Raw genomic sequence first — 6000 nt, 5'->3', positions numbered from 1 at the left:
GCTATTTAGTGAGGCCCTTTGCAATTCAGTGAGACCCTGTTTCAAAATAAAGAATAAAAAATAGGGCTGGGGTGTAGCTTGGAAAATAGGGCTGGGGTGTAGCTTGGAGGTAGAATGCCCTGATTCCATCCCCAGCATCACACACACACACACACACACACACACACACACACACACACAAAAGTGTGCTGTAATTTAAAACTTTCTGTGTGTGCATACTGGGGATGGAATCCAAGGGCATTCTACCTCTGAGCTAAACTTCCAGCACTATTTTATTTTTTTATTTATGTATTTATTATTTACTTATTTTGTGGTGCTAGGGTTTGAACCCAGGGGAAATCTACCTCAAAACTGTACCCTAGCCCTATTTTATTTTTTATTAATTTTTTTGTTGTGGTACTGAGAATGAAATCCAGTACCACAAAATAAACATTAACCAAACATGTAGAAGGTGGATATACTTGTTGGATCCATAAGCCTCATTCCAGAACTGATTTATTATCAATATACTGCTTTTGAACATTTTATATATGCATACTTGGGATTGAACCCAGGGGCATTCTACCTCCGAGCTACACCCCCAGCCCTATTTTTTATTCTTTATTTGGTGATACTGGGGGTGGAACCCGGAGGCTTTCTACCTCCGGGCTATACTCCCAGACCTTTTTTTTTTTTTTTAATTTGGAAACAGGATCTCACTAAGTTGCTGAGAGCCTCACTAAGTAGCTGAGGCTGGCTTCAAACCCATGCGATCCTCCTGTCTCAGCCTCTCAAGCGCGGAGATTACAAGTTTATTCTTTATTTGGAAACAGGGTATCACTGAGTTGAAAAAGGGTCTCACTAAGTTGCAAAGGGTATAGCTAATTTGCAAAAGGCATCGCTAAGTAGCTTTAAGGCTGTCCATGAACCACAATCCCCCTGTCTCAGTCTCCCAAATGCTGGAATTACAAGCATGAGCCACAAGGCCCGGCTTGAAAACCCTATTTTTTTTTAACTTTTAAATTTTATTTTATTTTATTTTTTTTTGCAGTACTGGGAATGGAACTCAGGGGCATTCTACCTCTAAGCTACACCCCCAGCCCTATTTTTTATTCTTTATTTTGAAACAGGACCTCACTAAGTAGCTGAGGCTGTCCTCAAACCACCAACCTTCTGTCTCAGCCTCCCAAATGCTAGGATTACAAGTGTGTGCCACCATGCTGGACTTCTATTTTTTTTTTTTTAAGTAGAGTCTCACTAAGTTACTGAAGGTCTCACTAAATTGCTGAGGCCGACCTCAAACCTACAATCATCCTGTCTCAACCTCCCAAATACCAGGATTGCAGGTGTGCACTACCACACACAGCTTTATACACTTTTTCTATATACATGTATTTTGTGTGTGTGTGTGTATGTGTGTGTGTGTGTGTGTGTGTGTGTGTGTGTGTGGTACTGGGGATGGAACCCAGGGGTTTTCTACCTCTGGGCTACACTCCCAAACCTATTTTATATTTTATTTGGAAACAGGGTCTCACTAAGTTGCTGAGAGCCTCACTAAGTAGCTGAGACTGGCTTTGAACCCGTGTGATCCTCCTGTCTCAGCCTCCCAAGCACGGGGATTATATGCGTGTGCCACCACGCCTGGCTATACATGTATATTTTGATAGAAGTTTATATTAAAAGAAAAGAAGGATGGCTGTGGTGGCGCACACTTGGAATCCCAGCTTTGGGGAGGATGAACCTGGAGGATTGCGATTCGCAGACAGCCTCAGCTACTTAGTGAGGCCCTTTGCAACTTAGACCCTGTTTCAAAATAAAGAATGAAAAATAGGGCTGGGGGTATAGCTCTGAGGTAGATTATCCCTGGATTCCATCCCCAGTACTGAAGGAAAAAAAAAACAACAGGTGGGACATGGTGACTCACTCTTGTAATCCCAGTACTTGGGAGGCTGAGACAGGAGGATCACAGTTCATGGACAGCCTCAGCTACTTAGTGAGGTCCTTTGCAACTCAGTGAGACCCTGTTTCAAAATAAAGAATGAAAAATAGGGGCCGGGTGTGGTGGTGAACACTTATAATTCCTGCGTTTAGGAGGCTGAGACAGGAGGATCGTGCAGGTTCAAAGCCAGCCTCAGCTACTTAGTGAGGCTCTCGGCAACTTAGTGAGACCCTGTTTCCAAATAAAATATAAAATAGGTCTGGGAATATAGCTTGGAGGTAGAAAGCCTCTGGGTTCCACCCCCAGTACCACCAAAAAAAAAAATAAAAATAAAAAAGGGGGCTGGAGGTATAGTTCGGAGGTAGAATGCCCCTGGGTTCTATCCCTAGTACTGGAAAAAAAAAAAAAATATATATATATATATTTTTTTACATATATATGTATATATATGTATGTGTATATATATGTATATATGTGTGTATATATGTATGTGTATATATATGTATATATATATATATATATATATATATATATATATATATATATATATGGCTAGGGATGTAGTGTAGCTTGGAGGAATTCGATCCTGGGTTCAATCCCCACTACTGCAAAAGAAAAATTAGAAAAAAAAAGAGAGATAAAAAGGGAAATTCTGTCGTGCTTGTGGGAGTTAGAATGTCCTTCCAAAGATATCTACATCCTATTTCCTCGGATGGAATGTGAATGTATTATATTACATGGCAAAAATGAGGTTGACCAGAGCTTGGGAGGCTGTGACAGGAGGATCGCACAGGTTCGAAGCCAGCCTCAGCTACTTAGAAAGGCTCTCAGCAACTTAAATCCTGTTTCCAAATAAAGTATAAAATAGGTCTGGGATATAGCCCAGGGGTAGAAAAGCCCCTGGGTTCCACCCCCACGACCACACACAAAAAATGACTTTGAGTTTGTGGGTGCAGTTAAGGATCTCACGGTGGCGAAACTGTCCTGGATTGTCCGGCTGGCCCCCATATAATTACAGGGCTCCTTATGAGAAGGAGGCAGGAATGTCCGCATCAGAAGGCAAAGGTGGCAAGGGCATGGGACAGGCAGCTGGTTAACCACTTCTGGGACCACGTGTGGTCTTGCTGTCAGATGCTGGAGCCTGGACTAGGGGGCCAGCAACTGGGTCCAGCAGAAGGACACAGAGCAGGGAAGGCCTTCCCCGCCTCCACCTGTGAGGACGTGAGTCCTGGGGAGAAGAGAACACTCTTTGTCCAAGTCCCCCTCAGCCCCGCAGTCAGAGACGGCTGGGCGAATCCGGGAGAGGCGAGCAGCCCAGGAGGTTCAGGCCGTGGCTGGACCAGACTCGCCTCGCTGGTCACTGGCTCCCATCAGCGTACTCTCCGTCCTCTCCCCCCTCCACTGCAGAACAGTGACGTCTTCTGCCCTCACTCTAATCCTATTAGGTGAACGCAAATGCAGGCGCTCAACCGCTGCTCTGGAAAGCTCAAATATGATTAGCATAAGGGGAACATTTTCTAGCTGTAGGTAAGGTAGACCCTGCCAAAATCAACCCTGCCTTTCAATGTCTGATTCAAGGGGCAAATATTTCTCCATGGCAACCCTGCAACCTAAATTTAGATACCTCGGCAATGTTTTGAAAGTATTTATTTCACGGTAAATGTATTGCCAAGCATAGCGACCGCAAAGCGGGAGCGCAGCCATATCTTAGGAACAAATGGGGTTGTCTCTTTCTGCTGTCGTTTTGCTTTTTTTTTCCCTTCAGCTTTTTATTTTGAATATTCTCAAACCTATATAACGATTAACTGAATGGAATAATAGGATTTCTTTGTTCCACTCTTCCAATTTTTCTGTAGGTTTGAGAATATTACATACATATATATTATATACATATGTATATACATAAAATGCATAATACATAATACATATTATAATACACATAATAATACATAAATGTATTCATATATTGAATCACTTGAAATTAGGTTGTACACATCATGACCCTGGACATTGTGCAGTGATCACCCATTTTTGTTTTACAATCAGTAAAGCTGCTATTGTGGGAAGACACACATCGTGGGTGTTCCATGTCTTAGAAGTCAGAACGCTTATGGTCCACCCCTCCTCCCTCCCTTTCTGAACCTGGAAATGTACCTCTCAGCTACATTCCCAGCCCTTTTATTTTTATTTGAAACAGGGGCTCACTAAGTTGCCTAGGCTGGCCTTGAACTTGTGATCCTCCTACCTCATTCTCCTGAGTGATTGGGATCACAGGCATGGGTCACTGGCTGTTTCTATCAATAATATATATGTAATATATATTATATATTATTATATTATATGTAATTATATATAATAATATAAATTATATATACACGTGTGTAAATATATATATGTGATAGATATGTGTGTATATATATGTGTGTGTGGATAACATATACACTTATGCACACACATGCATATGTATGTACATTTCTTTTTTTGTTTTTTCTTAGTTTTCTTTTTTCTTTTTTTTTGGTATGGGGATGGAACCCAGGGCCATTCTATCTCTGAGCTACACTCCCAGCCCTACTTTTTATTTATTTTTTTATTTTTTGGTGGTACGGTGGGTGGAACCCAGGGTCTTTCTACCTCCGGGCTATACTCCCAGACCTATTTTATATTTTATTTGGAAACAGGGTCTCACTAAGTTGCTGAGAGCCTCACTGAGTAGATAAGGTTGGCTTCAAACCTGTGCGATCCTCCTGTCTTGGCCTCCCAAGCTCTGGGATTACAAGCGTGCGCCACCACGCCTAGCTTATTCTTTATTTTTGAAACAGGGTGTCACTGAGTTGCACAGGGCCTAAGTAGCTGAGGCTGTCCACGAACTGCGATCTTCCTGTCCTAGCCTCCCAAATACTGGGATTACAAGTGTGCACCAACATGCCTGGTTTGACATAATTTTCTGTGTGTGTGAGGTACTTGGGGTGGAACCCAGAGGCATTTTACCTCCAAGTTACACTCCCAACCCTAGTTTTTATTATTTTTTGGGGGGGTACCGGGGATCAAATTCAGGGGAAGTCTACCTCCAAGCTATACCTCTAGCCCTAATTTTTTTTTATTCTTTGTTTTGAAACAGGGTCTCACTGAGTTGCAAAGAGCCTCACTAAGTAGCTGAGGCTATTGCTCATAAACCTGATCCTCTGTCTCAACCTCCCAAATGCTGGGATTACAAACTTGTACCACCATGCCCGGCTAACTGGTTTGACATAATTTCTTTTTTCAGTACTGGGGGTGGAACCTAGGGGCATTCTACCTTCGAGCTATATCCCCAGCCCTATTTTTATTCTTTATTTTGAGGTCTCACTGATTTTCAAAGGAACTTACTAAGTAGCTGAGGCTGGCCATGAACCATGATCCTGTTTAAGCCTCCCAAATGTTGGGATTACAAGTGTGTGCCACTTATTTTGAAACAGGGTCTCACTGAGTTGCAAAGGACCTCACTAAGTAGCTGAGGCTGGCCATGAACCTGTGATCCTCCAGTCTCTGCCTCCTAAATGCTAAGATTACATGCATGCACCACCACGCCCAGCTCTTCTACAATTTTTATGTATATAATACGTTCCATTTGTCACAATTTCTTCAGCGATTAACGAGGAAGGTTTTCACAGTTCTTAGGGAATTTACTTGAGAAGGAGGGTACAAGATCTTAGGCTCATCTTTTACTTTTTTCCTATGGTTCCCCAAAACAATAAAGGTGTAGAGATGGGGAAGGGCTAAACGAGTGCTGTATACATGTATGACTCTACCATCTTGCACCCCACTAAGATGTACGACAAGCCAGGCATGGTGGTGCACGCTTGTAGGCAGGTTCACAGCCAGACTCAGCTACTTAGTAAGGCCCTCCAAAACTTAATGAGACCCTGTTTCAAAATAATAATGATTAAAGAAAAAAAGGCTGGGCGTGGTGGTGCACGCTTGTAATACCTGTGCTTGGGAGGCAGAGAAAGGAGGATCGCGCAGGTTCTAAGCCAGCCTTGCTGGCTTAAGAGGCCCTGTTTCCAAATAAAAATATAAAAAATAAGTGTCTGGAGTGTAGCCCA

Source organism: Muscardinus avellanarius (assembly GCF_963383645.1).
Source record: "Muscardinus avellanarius genome assembly, chromosome: 5".
Lineage (NCBI taxonomy): Eukaryota > Metazoa > Chordata > Mammalia > Rodentia > Gliridae > Muscardinus > Muscardinus avellanarius.
This window is presented reverse-complemented; position numbering follows the sequence as displayed.